This window comes from Rhinichthys klamathensis, unplaced genomic scaffold (genome assembly GCF_029890125.1).
Source record: "Rhinichthys klamathensis goyatoka isolate OS25496 unplaced genomic scaffold, OSU_Roscu_1.1 h1tg000727l_1, whole genome shotgun sequence".
In the NCBI taxonomy this organism is placed as follows: domain Eukaryota; kingdom Metazoa; phylum Chordata; class Actinopteri; order Cypriniformes; family Leuciscidae; genus Rhinichthys; species Rhinichthys klamathensis.
In genome coordinates this window covers 1,044,007-1,057,753 of record NW_026607141.1, presented here as the reverse complement: position 1 = coordinate 1,057,753, position 13,747 = coordinate 1,044,007, and the positions used below count along the sequence as shown (strand labels likewise).

At 37.3% G+C, this 13,747-nt stretch overlaps 1 protein-coding gene and 1 pseudogene across 2 annotated transcripts in view; one reads left to right on the top strand and one right to left on the bottom strand.

Moving 5' to 3' along the window:
• The window catches only part of LOC130077301 (uncharacterized), a 235,097-nt gene that overhangs the window by 105,830 nt on the left and 115,520 nt on the right, over positions 1-13,747 (top strand). The window lies entirely within an intron of this gene.
• Positions 856-1,820, bottom strand: LOC130077313 (gastrula zinc finger protein XlCGF8.2DB-like; annotated as a pseudogene).

Here is a 13,747-nt window from a genome sequence, read left to right as displayed (position 1 = left end):
TCTGAAACACTTTTAAGATGGATTTAAATCCGATCACTCAGACCACATCAGGAAGTGGTCTGAGACTCATTCCAAATAAAACGAGACAAATGTAAATGCATCTGGTTGTTGAATCCACATTTGTAAATTTTACTCCTCCCAAAATTAAAAAAAAATAAATAAACGTGTGAGTATTAGACGACACGCTACTACAACACGCATCAATGCAGATGTGTAGCCAACCATCTTTTCAGCAAGCTTTGAAGAACCAGCCGCAATAACATTTTGTGGTTTTGTATGACTACAGTAGAAAAGATGTTTACGAAAATTATTTCCATGACTCATGAACATGATTAAACATTGTTAACAAAAAACATTCTGTTGACAAAAATATGATGAGGAAATGAACATTGCTAATTATTAATAATGCATCATCAATGTTTTTGAAAAGAAAATATACGATTGTTTCAAAAAAAACAATCATAGTCAATAATGTCAAGATGAACCTGAAGAGCAAAACTCAAGCACTTAGCAGGTTAATTACCTCAACCAAATGCATCCTAAAGAAAATGTATTATTATAACTTACATCTGCACAAAATGATGTAAAAATGCATGTACAATTTACCAAGCAGTATATTGTTGTAAATTCTTTGTGGTTTAGCTTCCCATGTTACACCCATTCAGCATGAGTTGCAGAGTTTTCAATTGCAGCAATTGATTTATGCTTTCTATTTTGAGTATGCAGGTCCTCATGCCCACTCTAATTTAAGGGCTCCTTTTCGTGTGAAACTGATCCCACAATGATCACTGTGGATTATCTCTGTGGATTTTCAGGTGTCTGATCAGCCTTGATTTTACTGGGAAACTGTTCCCGCAGTGATCACATGTGTGCAGATTCTCTCCAGTGTGGGATTTCATATGAATCCTAGGTTTCCTTTATGTGTGAAACTCTTCCCACATTGATCACATTCACAAGGCTTCTCTCCGGTGTGGATCCTCACATGTGTTTTCAGTTCACCTGACCAAATGAATCTCTTGTCACAGTGTGAACACTTGTAAGGTTTTTCTCCAGTGTGAATTCTCTGGTGCCCTTTGAGTTCAACATTTCTAATAAAAGTCTTCCCACTATACGCACATATAATCCTTCACACCGCTGTGTATTTTCTGGTGTGATGTTAAATTACTCCGCCGCCTAAAACTCTTTCCACACAAAGAACACACGTGAGGCTTCTCATTTGAATGAACTTTCATGTGGCTCCTCAGGGCCGATGCTGAAATTAACAATTTTCCACACTGATCACAATAAAATGGTCTTTCTCCTGAATGACAACGTTGATGTAATTTAAGACTGTCTGAATATGCAAAACTCTTCTCGCACTGATCACATTTGTATAGCTTCTCTCCAGTGTGGATTCTCATGTGTTTCTTAAGGTTTCCTTTTCGTGCAAAACTTTTCCCGCACTGATTACATGTGTTCGGCTTCTCTCCGGTGTGAATTTTCATATGTCCATTAAGGGCTCCTTTTTGTGCAAAACTCTTCCCACACTGATCACATGTGTGTGGCTTCTCTCCGGTGTGGATTTTCATGTGTTCATTAAGGGAATGTTTGTGTGTGAATCTATTCCCGCACTGCTTACATATGTGTGGTTTCTCTCCGGTGTGGATGTTCATGTGATTATAAAGGGTTTCTTTGTGTGTGAAACTCTTCCCACATTGATCACATGTGTGCAGTTTCTCTCCAGTGTGGATTTGCTTGTGTCTCGTAAGACTTACTTTTTGTGTGAAACGCTTCCCACACTGGTCACATTTGTGCAGCTTCTTTCCAGTGTGAACTTTCATGTGATGTTTACGACTTTTTTTGCATAACTTTTTTTTCTTCCCACAATGAGGGCTGGTGAAAGATTTTTTTGTCAAAAAATTCCTTGCTGTTTGTGAGGAACTCGAAGATTTTTCTTCTTTCTCTTCACTCAGTTCTTCACTCTCCTTGTTCTCTTCCTTTAGGTCTAATAGAAAAGTAAAAACATTAATTTTCATCCATCCCTCCATTCTCCAAACCATTTTTTTAATGTTGGTTAGTGGGAACAAATCCCATGTTTTTGTAGTGAGAGCTATTAAATAATTTTTACCAAATCCATCTAACATAAACTTAACACAAAACAAAAAATACAATGGGTCTCATTCATGAAACATTCGTAAATATACGAGTAAATATGAGAGTGATTTGCGCGTAAAGAGACCTTCCCGAAAACTATTCTCCTGATTCACAAATACTTCGTAAACGTCAGATGTGATAGTGAAATGTGTGTGTTAATGAATTCCAATCAGTCGTAAATGGGCGTGCACGTTCATTCTCAATTACCATAAATCCCGCCCATTAAATCCGACTAACAACTATTTATGGGCATTATATTATGACACCAAACGAAGGAAAATTTACGCCAGAACCACTTTACACACGATTTACACAAAAATTCATTCTGCTCGTGTTTCATGAATGAGACCCAATGGGTGCATAATTTTGCACAATTTTACAATTAGAATTAGCATTAGAAGAGACATGATTCTACAATGAGTATGCGTGTGTATTTCTATATAAAATGTGGTTCTACCACACGTACATTAACTTACATTTCCACACACACTGAAACAAAGAATATTGATGTATTGACACTGACAGCACTAAAACGTAAATTATTATTATTTGCATGAACAAATTAGCAGATGTACAAATTCTTATTTATGAATATTACATTTTTGGCATTGGCACAAATTGATTCTATTGTATTCAATCCTCATATCAATGATGTTTTCAGTCGCATTTATTAAATGGAGTTTAATATGAATTTCACTTTTAAGGATTGCATAATGTTAAACAAGACTACACTCTAAAACCTTAAAATAACATTTCTGTAACTGTTTAACCATTATTTATCATGTAATATTTATTTCTATATTATTTATTTATGTTCTCAGTAAACATCAAATCCTGTATACATTATGAAGTAAAATTTGGTGCCTCAAGATTGACATCACCTCAACATTTTACGGCAGTTGATGCACTGTAAACCCGAATAAGTTGGCAGAACTCAATACATTTAAGGAAATCAGTTGCCTCAAAATATTTTAAGTTTCAAATATTCAAAGTTTAAGTAAGCTGAACTTTTGTTTGTTCTTAGCGTGAAATGTTAGAGTACATTAATACATACATTTAACTTAAAAAATTTGAACATTTTTGTTACACTTGAGTTTGTCTAAATTAAAAGAAATAATTTCATATAAACAGAGCAATTCCAAGAGGGTCCTCACACCATATAGGTGCTCGGGCCCTAAAAACTCAAAACGATGAAACAGTTCAGTTTACCTAAAATATATCAGTTTTGTGAACTTGAAAAAAAAAGAAAGTGCTAAATACTCATAAAAGTTATTTTGACTGAACTAATTAGTTTAATTTAAGTTTGTCCTACTAAAACCAACTCATTATTTTGAGTGTTAGGGTTTACAGAAACGTTCATTGGCTCTCACCTGCTTTGTAACAGATTGCACATTTCGCGTTTAGGTTGATGTATGTTTGAGAAATGTGCGCCTTCACGGAGTTAATCAGGATAAGATTTTCAACGATTAATAGCTTAAATTCTGCTCTATGCCACTGCGTTGCAACATAATTTGGATTACTTTTGGAACCCCTTTTGATTTTTGCAATATATCAATTATTGTGGTGCTGTTGTGTTTTCTTTATAACTGTACATATTTTTAAAGTTCCCTGTAGTAAATAATTGTATCCCTTAAAACTCATCTTTGATCACCAAAATTACATATTTAAATGTTTTTACCTATGAAAAAAAAATCTTCATGCCTTAAAATAGCTTGAATGTAATTATACACCCTTGCTTCAATTTAGTATGCGCAAAACCACAAATATGATAATTAGCTTCGCCTCTACTCACTCATACCAGCACAGAGATCCACTCAGTCATTTTAACTGTAGTTAATGCTGCACAACGGCAAGTGGAAATACTGTTTAGTTCAGCCATATCCTGTTCACCATCTCAGAGTCATGCAGCTGCCTTCTAACTGTTATGGAATTTTTCAGTTATTACTCTGATTTCAGTGATTCCTAATGATGGCCTCATCTGTTCTCTCGCTTGTAGTGAGAGGGGGCCTTTGGGTGATAATTTACTGTGGTTGGGAGTCAGTGGAGGTAAGGAAAAGCAGGTGGTCAAGGGGTCATCTTGAGTGCATTTGTACTTTATAGCCTAAAGGGTTAAGGGGGCATTTACCTCTCAGGGCCAGGGAGAAATAGACAAAAACAAAGTATATCTCTCCTGTCAGGGGAGGGAAGAAATAAGGCCTTGGAGGACATAAGATATAAAAAAGACAGACACTGCTTCTCTTTATCTCTCCTCACTGACTCACAAATGTGTATTGGTGACGAAGATCTCTCTTGCAAGAGAATAAATACTTTATAAACTATTAAATTGGACTCAGAGTGTCTCTTACTCAGTGATGATGTTTGTGAGAAAGAAAAAGCCACAACATAACAACCAGTGTTTACATTTAAATCTTGCCAAAATGTCCATACTGAAAGTTTCCGCATGTATCCAAATGTACAAAAAAGTATGTTTGTACCTTTAAATTAGACTTATTAATTCCTACATATTAACATTGAGACCAGGCTGGATGGTGGGAAGATAAGAAAATAATCAATAAAAAACGTTGACTGCATTCATGTGTTCATGTGCAATTCAGTGTTACCAAAATTACTGTAAGAAAACACCTCCTATAACTATGATTAACTTATACAAGACGAAATTAGTTAAATAGTAGCTATAAATTTATGCTTGAAACCCTTGCAAAAAAAAAAAAAACCTTATAAAAAGAAATAAACTTTTTATACTTTTGATAAAATAAACAGCTCAGATAAAACTTTGTCTAACCTCTTGCTGCTGACAATATGAACGTTTCTCAAACCTCCTTTCACTTAACATTTATTGAAAACAAAAAGATCCAGATTGTTCCCTGTCCTGATTGTTGTTGGTTACCTTAATAATATATTTTACAGCTTGTGTGACTGCTTTAAGTTTTATAATCTTAATGTTCTTCAGCATCATTAATAAAGAATCAAGAATAAACACCAACCTCTTTGTTCTTCAGTATCTCCAGGTTTCATTCTGCAGGATTCTGGATCACACCTGATGTTGTTCACTTGAAGAGTGAAGACTGATGAAAATCTTCCAGCATTTATTGGTAAATTCTTGTGGAAGGAGCTTCACTGGTGAATTGTTTTAGGGGGAGAATTGCAGGAGGAGCAAATGCTTAATGCTCATTGCATTGAGCGTTAAGTAGCAATTCACAGGTGATCTGAAAACATCAGCATAATGAATGAGGTGAAACCAAGAACTGTATTGATATGAAATGTTGAGGCATTACAGTAGCTGTTAAGAGTGACGCATAACAACACAAGCCTTACAGGATCATCAGTAGACATTTCACTTTATTATTAGATTTTGTGGTAGAAACAGATAATTTGAGTTAAGATATAGGCCTAGTAGATATAAATTACCGTTTTACTACCAGTTATTGTAAATTTGATCATCTAATTATTGAACCCATAGCAAAAAAGGAATGAGATTGTTTACTTGTGGCTAAAAATACGCAAAACGACCAGTGTACCTTACTTTCGGATAACTTTCTCGTTTTTTTCCTCCTAAACAGAAAAAAGAAGAAACCGTTCATGTATCGCATATTCAACCCTTCTCATTAACATAAATAAAGATATCTCGCATAATTTTTTTTCACATTTTTTATTTTTGTTTTCATCACCTTGTGTTCTAATCTGTCAAATGGAAAAACAATAAAACCAAATTGGAGAAACGGTTTGAATATTCGATCTCTACATGGGCGAACTAAGAATTTACGTGGCATCGACTACCCCTAGACTAACTATTTGGTAGGTAGTCTACCTGTGCTGCAGGAAATGTAAAACATCCGACACGGGACAGCTCGTGGGGTCGATATCTGCAACAGTGCACCATTCTACAAACAACACTTTTAGAGCATAAAGACGCCTGGTGGAATAGAATTGTAATAGATTTTTTGCATCGTGGCCGTGGTGGAAGGAAGATGTGATGCACACTTAGACCATCTCTTAGACCAATTTCGAGCCGACGTCATAGTTACGTCACGGCACTAGCTGGTGGCAAAACAAAGGGAAAATTGGAGGCGGCCAATACAAACCAGCACAGATTCAGCTACATAATAAGGAGCTTAAATTATTATTATTGTTATTAAATGTCATCTTGTTGTGCTGTTGGGTGCAAGAATCGACGGAGTACAGGCTCCAATTTTAAATTTTATCGCATAATGTTTTCTAAATTATTATTGTGATTATTTGTGAATCATCTATGATTGTAAACATTGTTTTGATTGATTGTGACTAGACTTTTTGAAGAAACTGCTAAGAAAGTGTAATCAAATACATAGTTAAAAAATGAATATGCTGTATCTGGAATTTTTATCTCTAGAAAATATTCACAACGTTAAAATTGCACCATAATGTCACTAAAACCAACTGGCCTTGGTGCTGGCTAGGCAGAACTGCGGATCGTAGGCTACCACACAAGTCTTGTGACCATTTAGTACAGTTATAGGCATCTAAATATGTATGCCCTCAATTTCTCTTTACCCTCAGTTTCTCTATCGGGTAGGTGTAGAAGTCAGGCCACTCAACCGGAGGTAGCATTGACGTTAATCCTGTCAGATCGTCCATCCATTGAATGAGCGTGTATGCCGGGTCAGTCAATCTGGGATGTCCATTAAAATTAACTTTTGCAAATAACAATCACGGTCCTGGACATTGAGTGACCTTGCACATTAAGATAAAATTGGATTTTTTCCAGTCATTGTCAAAAAAACAAGCTAACAAAACTTGCAAACTAACGTTAGTGAAGCGGCCAGAGGGATCATTCTGCCTCCACCTAAGCTCCGCCCACAAAAAACGCCACCATGTTTACTAACTGAAAAGGGGTCTATTCTAGCGTTTAATTCTGAGGACTTGTTTGTCTGGTCTTGTCTATATGGGCGGCGCTAGGGAGGGGCTAGCAGGTTTTGCGGGACCTGCAACTTGCAAAAATTGCGGGAACTTGCAAAAACTGCGGTTTGATGAAAAAGAGAAAATAAAAGTGATTCTATAGGCTACTACCTTAATGTAAAGAGTCATTTCTTATTACTTCCTATGATAAGCAAGCATACTACATCACAGAAAGTGCTGGAATATTTAATTTCTCATCTTGTTTTATTTCAGATTGTAACGAGTGGAAATAAGGTGTGGCCCCTTTAAGAGCTGCAGGCTCCCTGTTGAACTGTCTGCAGTATGTATGTGCCATGCGCCTCGAACACCCCATGTGTGCGGGTAATTTCTGTTTGATGTTACTTCTTTTATCTTATTTTGTTTATTAAGTAACGATGTGGACGGTAGAACGAGTGACAGACAGTTATACGAGTTCGATTTGGGAATAAAGTGCAAGTTGTGAGATGCCAATCGCCTCCGTGAGTCTGTCTGGCCTCTGCAATAACTTCAGCTGTGAGCTATCCCTATTTTTCTTTCCGACACAACACGTTACAAGACCTTAAACACATCAAACTTACAAAACATTGATGAGTCAAACAAGTTCTGTAGCTTTACTAGAGGAATATGCTACAACTTAAGTAAAAATGAATAAATGAAATATTTAAAAATAAAGTGTGCTCCTGTTTTACAGCTTTTCGATGATGTTCACGTCGCGTAATTACGTCACTTCATAACGTTCCTATGGCAACAGGGGGAAACGGCTGCTCTTGTGTGAAGCAAACGCAACATTTTCCAACTTTCTGCTAAGATGTATGTGACTTTTTTGCGACGAAAATGCGGGGATTATGAAATCATGCAAGCCCCGCATATTTTGCGCGGAAATCAGCAATTTATGCGGCGAAATTGCGGAGTATTTGAATTCAATGCGATTATGCATTGAATTCAGCGATCGCATAATCGCGTTTTTCTGGAGGGACTGAAATAGAGAGTACAGGGAAGCCACCAGGAATTTTGGGCCCCATGACAAAAAAAAACCTAATTGGACCCCTCTGTGCAGCTGTTGTCACCACATCTCTAGGACCTAACTGTCCCATCAAAAGCATAACATAACTCTAATCAAAGGCTTGCAACTGTTTTTCTTGTAGTTCAATACTAGTACTAGCACAATATTTACTAAAAGCCACCATAAAAATGTCCTTAAGGCAGTCCTTTACCCCTAAAATCCACTGGATCCGTCTACGGCGCGGAACGTCAGCGTCGCGGATGCCGGAGCTAATCGCGGCCATTATAGTCAATGCTCCTAACTGTGCGTGTCCACTGGCACGGTGCGAGCGGAGTGAAGCGTGCGTTTTCAATTCATTCCTATGGAAGTCGAGCTTCACACTCGCGCATTGCATTTTGGGATTGACAGCGGATTGGAAAAAGCGTTGAGAGCGACCGAGAGCGTCAAAAGGTTAGGCAGTTCTCGACTTTATGCAAATATCAAACGAAAAACGCAGTCGGCAGCCAATTGCTGTGAGGTTCGGGATGTGACGTCTGTTTTGAGAGTTTAAAAATATGCAAATTGTGCCGGAGTTAATGCTGGATTTAGTGCGTAAATAATTTTGTTTACAAATTAGACGCTTTGCAGTTTTTATATATATGTTAAAGATTTTATTTTGGATGTGTTCATTATGATTATATTGGCTGGATTTGTAAAAGTTTATAAAATTTAAAGGATCTTTGCTTGGTGGCGCATTTGGAAACAAAGCTTGTCTATTTCTAAATGTAATCGCTTGCATCGCTGATGATTATACTGTCCGTGTGTTGAAAAAAACTTAGATTAAACACACTCGCAACAGACACACCCCAAAGCGGGGAAGTTACAGCGTTGCCAGCAGCACTGCGCGGAGTTTTGCCGCTGTAGTGGACACGCACCGTGAGTCCACCAGCTGCGGACGCAGCGCGTCTCAGAAGCGTCCCAGAAGCGTCTCTCCGCTCCGCTCCGCAGAGAATAGGTAGCAGGTCTTTTTTCGCAGAGCACATCGTACCGGGCAGGAAGTCAGACACAGAACGGCATAGAGGATCAGGTCGATTTTCTAAATAAAACACCCTGTGGAAAAATGAAGAAGTCACCAACGCTCCGCTGCTGAAACGCGTCTGATACGCTTCCAGTGGACTTTGACGCCGAGCTAGCGACGCATCAAAAACGTGGCGCTGACGTTCTGCGCCGTAGACGGATCCAGTGGATTTTAGGGGTGACAGTCTCAAATGTATTTTTATTGTAAAAGTAATGACAGATAATAAAAAAAAACTAAAAACTAAATATATATTAACTTTTCAATTAAAATAAATTAACATCATTAACTGTTTCTAACTGCATCCAGTACAGACAGGAGGTTGTTTTTTTATTTATGTCATAATGGTCATTATGTGAGAAAATAATTTGTCATTAATAAATATTTAATTTACTTTTTTGTTATGGTAAAAAGAGCAAGAGAGACAGTCAGAGAAAAAAGTCATTAACACAGTGTTGCTCACCTTCTTCACTGGGACTGGGAGGGGTGCAGTTATGGGGAGACTGGGGTGCTGCTGACTCATCTGTTAAGTCTGCTAAAAGAGGCATGGACAATGATTTAATATGAATATCTTGCTAAACGTTTCACTGCACTAATTAAATGTTAAAGAAATGTAGGCTAACACTAGCCTGTAGCTAGCTAGCTTATTTCACTATAGACAACTCACAGACTAAAGGCTACCCACCTTTCTTGGGGAAAAACTGGGTTACAGATTGACACCCTTTCTTTTGTCTTACCTCTCTTTTTTCTCTTTCCTTTTTTGAAAACCAGTTTTTCTTTTAACAATGCAACATTGTGGTCTCTTTGTAACTGGCGCATCGACTGACTGTCTGCAACTAAAGACCGCGCACGCTAAGGCAGGACCAAACCATTTCATGCAGATACAGGGGGGTGGTCGGTCAATATGAATGTTTACTTTTTGGTCAATGGGGATATTTAACTTGTATTGAGTAAAATCAAAGACATCATTCATTTTATTATTATTTGAAATATACTCAACGATGATGGTTTTTTAAACTAGTTTTTACTTATTTGTTGGGGCCCCTGTCAGTCAGGGGCCCTTGGAATTGTCCTCACTTTTCCCCCCTTATATGACGCCCATGAGAGAGTCTGTAGGCCTACTATACTGTTGTAGCCATTAAAAAAAGCACATTTAGTTTCATATTTGTTAAAATATTATAATGTTATTTTTTTTCCATCTATGTTGATTGTCAATATATCGAGAGACATGGAGTGGGTCAGGCATGATTTTGACCACTTCATTAACCTAAGTTTTGTTTTGTAGAAAACCTTTCTTTAAAGTGAATTACGTTTTGGATAAATTGTATCTTAATTTTAATCAATTTTTCATCAACCATTGCCTGGATTGAATAAATAAGAAGCAAATATAGCAGACAATATAAGCACCCGCCCAGTCACTTGCATTGCACGTTAACTGGAGCGCATCTCATCCTAACACCTAACTGAAACTCATATGCCTCACAGATATGAGAAATACATCAAATACACAAAGTTTGAAATGTCTTTAAACGAAATAATTCAAAACGAAAAGAAATAGGCTACTCTCTGATTATGTAATCCATTATGTGCATTCAAGCCCGTAGGCAGGGGGGGTTCGGGTGGTTCGAACGAACCCCCCCTCACTGCCAAAGGTCCAGAATTTAAGTCGGTTTTTTTTGTTTTGTTTTTTTATGTGATTATTGTCATCATTGTTTTAATCAATGCTTGTGACACATATTCTGGGTTGCTGTTTCAAATTAATATGATTATTGTAGCTGGACGTGTGTGTGTGTGTGTGTGCGCGCCGCGCGTGCAGTTCAGAGAGAGTTCTCGCAATACACTTTTCAAAGCAACAGTAAAGAAGCATCGCATCTGAATGATAGGGCTGGGGATCGAGTCCAAAAAGAATCGATTCCGAGGCGTTGGGAATTGAGAGTAGATAGCCTACCAAAGGTTCAAAATGCAATGGTTGGAATCGATCGATTCCGGGAAATGATTTTACTCGTTGTAGTTTAGCACAAAGTAATAAATCTGATTTATGAAATCAATCAACAAAAACAATCAAATAAATTTTTACGTCATTAAATTCAAGTTCACGCAAACTTTTCCGTCTGCTGCGGCTGTCTGTCATTCATTCTCCATTCAGCGTTCAAACAGCGCGTTGCGTTCGGTTACGACAGTCAACATGATGAAACTCTCTCCAAGATGATTCACTGTTACTATTATTATACTTGATCTGTAGATAAAGCTCTATGGTTTCGCATAAAAGGACTATATTGCTGGACTGTATTGCTGTATCTTAGGCCCCGTCCACACTACTGCGTTTTCGTTTAAAAACGGAGACCTTTTGCTACGTTTGCACCTCCCGTCCACACTAAAACGGCAAAAACGGAGACCCAAAACGGAGAAGTTTAGAAACGCTGCCGATCCCTTTTTCTTTTTGAATCTCCGGAGGGCGTTTTAGTGTAGACGGGTCAAAACGAAGGACTTTAGAAACGAGGCTCACGCTCGGCTCTATGATTGGGTGTCATCAGTCATGGCGTATATCTTTGCTAGCAGCTGTTGTACAAGTAAATTCTGCATTTTACAACGCTATAACTGCCTACATGCGCCGGAGTCAAGCTATTTTTCGAGCGATCTGTGACAATTCCCGTGTGCAGCGGCGGCGTTGACCGTACATGGAGCGTCGGTTTGGGGTTAACCCAGAGCATGGTGGGATAATTTTATCAATGAAGTTGTGTTTACAACGGCACGCGCATGCCCAGTGTTGGTGAATGGTCACGTGATCCGCGTTTTCAGTCGTTTTAATGTGGACGGAGATCAATTCTAATACGCAGCTAAAACGCTGGTGTGGACGGAGATCAATTCTAATACGCAGCTAAAACGCTGGTGTGGACGGAGATCGTATTCGTTTTAATTATCCGTTTCTAAACTAAAACGCAGTAGTGTGGATGGGGCCTTAACCATGTTCCTTTCTACCGTGTGTCTGTTAGAACACAGGAGAGCACTATGTGAACATTGAATCTTTTATTACCTTTTTAAAATAATCAATCGGTCCTTCGGCCCAAATGGACCCGAAGCATTTAAATAAAAAAATGTAAAAAATCATAGCTTCATCGGAATGGTCCGAAATTTGGTGACTTTGTTGGTACTTGGTATATGAACACCCAAAAAAATTGGGGACAGGATTTGAATAGTCTAAGTGGCTGTAAAAAAAATAGTCACACTCAGGACCTTCGGGTCCCGCATAGGAAATGAATGGGAAATTGGCAAAAATGTGACAATACAGAGTTTTTTTTTGTGTACAATCTACAAATCAGCCACGATCCAGAAAAAAAGCACACAACAGTGAAGGGGTGAATCAAGAGTGCAAAACAGACACATCCACACACACACACACACACACACACACACAAACACTTTTATACACATACACACTAATAAATTCAGATTACATAAATCTGTTTTGAATTTTTAAAAATCACAGCTTCATCGGAATGTTACAAAACTAGGTGACTTTTATGGTATTAGGTATGTGAACACACAAAAAATATTGACGTCATGATCCAAGCATGCTAAGTGGCCGTCACACTTCTGCTCTTTGGTCAAAAATGACCCCCATAGGAAATGAATGGGAAATTGTCAAAAATATGAAAACACAAGAGTTTTTTTGTGCATACAATCTACAAATCAGCCAGGATGCAGAAAAAAAGGACTCAACAGTGAAGGGGTGAATCTTTAAAACATCAAGAGTGCAAAACAGACACACACACACACACACACACACACTGTATTATATATTTATAATAATCTGTATTATAAAGTAAAACTGGCACTTCAAATTACCATTTAAACCAACCAAACAAACAAAAAAAAAGACAAAAATAGTCTTTGAGAATCTGTTATTATATTTTAAAATCAACAAACTGAAAAAAAATTGGCAAATATGTGCAAAAATCACTAGAATTCGCAAGCCTTTCTACAGAGAGCTGTAAATCCACTAGTGGTAAAAATGTGCTATTGCGTGATAAAAATGCTCAGTGTATCCACCAGATGGCATCCATCTCATTTCAAAAATTGCTTTCATGAGGCCTAGACTTGACTCTAAAATGAAATACAGCTTTAATAAATAAAAAAAAAAAAAATTATATATATAAAAAAATATTATATTATATTCAATGGGAAAAAATGGGTCATAATGATTGCATAAATATTAATTATAAATCATGAAATTATCTCAAAACACCAAAAAAAGAAAAGAAAATATATTATAAAAAACAAGTAAAAAAAAATGATGATTTTTTTTTAATAAATATTAATCCCACCCTTCCGGCCCATTTGGACCCGAAGGTCCTGAGTGTGACTCTGAAATGAAGGACCCCAGAGGGTTAAAAAGTTGTGATTTGAGGCGTGTGCATCAATATTTTAAGTTCCATTCGTTTGCATGTCTCAAGAACACGCCCTCTGAAATATCATGAATATTTCAGGAACTAATATTGTAACATTTGTGTGTTGAGCTGGAAGTGGCAGCATTTTTTGCTATGTGAGAAAAACGTATTTCTACAAAGAAAAAATATATACTATATTATTCCCATTTATAATGTAAAATATAAATATTAAATTTCTAGGGAGTTGGCCATTGA